Source organism: Gekko japonicus, unplaced genomic scaffold (assembly GCF_001447785.1).
Source record: "Gekko japonicus isolate JY-2015 unplaced genomic scaffold, Gekko_japonicus_V1.1 scaffold884, whole genome shotgun sequence".
Lineage (NCBI taxonomy): Eukaryota > Metazoa > Chordata > Lepidosauria > Squamata > Gekkonidae > Gekko > Gekko japonicus.
The window spans coordinates 76,382-78,296 of record NW_015172029.1 but is presented as its reverse complement, the minus strand read 5'-3'; the positions used below and the strand labels follow the sequence as shown (position 1 = coordinate 78,296).

At 51.0% G+C, this 1,915-nt stretch overlaps 1 protein-coding gene across 1 annotated transcript in view; it reads right to left on the bottom strand.

Moving 5' to 3' along the window:
• Positions 1–259, bottom strand: part of LOC107118290 (chromosome unknown open reading frame, human C19orf25) — a 6,935-nt gene extending 6,676 nt beyond the window's left edge. The window contains exon 1 of the mRNA XM_015420594.1: positions 223–259. The gene's annotated coding sequence lies outside the window, so the exon portion shown is untranslated. The remainder of the gene's footprint in view (positions 1–222) is intronic.
• Between the last annotated feature and the right edge of the window lie 1,656 nt (positions 260–1,915).

Below are 1,915 nucleotides of genomic sequence, written 5' to 3'. Positions count from 1 at the left end.
GGGAAGATTAACCTGAGCCCCCCACCAACTGCCCCCTCCCCCCCATGGACCATCCGCCCCACCTAACGTCATTCGCCTCCCCCCCTTTCTCAGGACCTCTTTCAGCCCCTCCCCCCATGCCAACAGGGCTCTTGGGGAACCCCCCGCTGCCCCCCATCAAGGCTTTTCCGGGGGGGGGTTTCCCGGCCCTCCTACCGACGCCCCCCACCTTTATTTCCTCACCTGCTCTTCCGCCCTCGCCCTCCTCCTCCTCGCCCCCCCCACTTGACTCCTCCCCTCCAAGCCCCGCCCCTCTTTTAGCCCCTCCCCTCCACTGAGGGACGGAAAACCCTACCACCTAGAGCGGACACACTTCCGGTTTCCATTCAACGCCTCCCATCTGCGGGCCAGAAGACCTAAAGGGGTGGCAACGAGTCTTTAGCCTTTTGTTTCGGCCGCTATTTGAATGCGGATTTTTTCTTCATTGCTAGTGACCGGTGTTTTGTTTTGTTTACAGGCTTTGCTTTTTCAAAGCTGGGGTTCATTGTCGATGTTTCCATGGGGTGGGTTTGTCCTTGGCAAAATTAGGGTTGCCGGCTCCAGGTTGGGTAATACCTGGAGATGTTGGAGGTGGAGCCTGAGGGGGCGGGGTTTGGGGAGGGGAGGGATTTCAGTGGGGCAAAATGCCATAGAGTCCACCTTCCAAAGTGCCCATTTTCTCCAGGTGAACTGATGTCCTGGAGAATGGCAGGAGATCCCCTGCCCCCACCTGGAGGTTGGCAACCCTATTGGCTATGTCGGAACTCTTTTTACGACTGGACTGGCTAATTCTGGGTTTTGTTTAGGATCATTCTATATGCCCCATCTCCAGCAAGTGGTCGGAAGCCGCTTACGCCCTGAAACAAAATCAAAAACTGACCAGACAGAACTCTCTCAAACAGCAACAGAAATCCATCAAGCCAAGAATCAATTAACAGCCAGAGCACTGAAGGGGCTTTTTAAAAAATAATTTTATACTATATATCTTGCACACTTCTGTTGTTTTGGTTTTTTTTACAAACTGGGGCTGGCAAGCTGCATTATTTTAGTTTTACATCATACAAAGGCTGGTACTGGTATCCGAAATTTTGTATCTTACACATTGCATGTGTGTGTGTATGTTAACTACAAACCACCTTGATCCCTTGCCATTAAGAGCTCGGTCAAAGAGGAACTTGGGATCCAAGATCACTGTAGACAGTGACTGCAGCCATGAAATTAAAAGACGCCTGCTCCTTGGGAGGAAAGCGATGGAAACCTAGTTGTTGTTGTTCAGTCGCACAGTCGAGTCCGACTCTTCGCGACCCCATGGACCAGATCACGCCAGGCCTTCTGGTCTTCCGCCGTCCTCTGAAGTTTGCTCAACTTCATGTTCGTTGCATCTATGACACTGTCTAACCATCTCGTCCTTTGCCGTCCCCGTCTTCTTTGACCTTCAGTCCTTCCCAGCATCAGGGTCTTCTCCAGTGGGTGCTCCCTTCTCAGTTGGTGGCCAAAGTATTTGAGCTTCAGTTTCATTATCTGGCCTTCCAGGGAACAGTCAAGGTTGCCAACAAAAGTCCGTATGGTCAAAGTAGTGGTATTCCCAGTAGTAATATATGGCTGCGAGAGTTGGACTATAAGGAAGGCCGAGCGCCGAATAGATGCTTCCGAACTATGGTGCTGGAGAAGACTCTTGAGAGTCCTTTGGACTGCAAGGAGATCAAATCAGTCAATCCTAAAATAAATCAACCCGGACTGTTCCCTGGAAGGCCAGATAATGAAGCTGAAGCTCAAATACTTTGGCCACCAAATGAGAAGGGAGCACTCCCTGGAGAAGACCCTGATGCTGGGAAAGATTGAAGGTCAAAGAAGACGGGGACGGCAAAGGATGAGATGGTTAGACAGTGTCATCGAC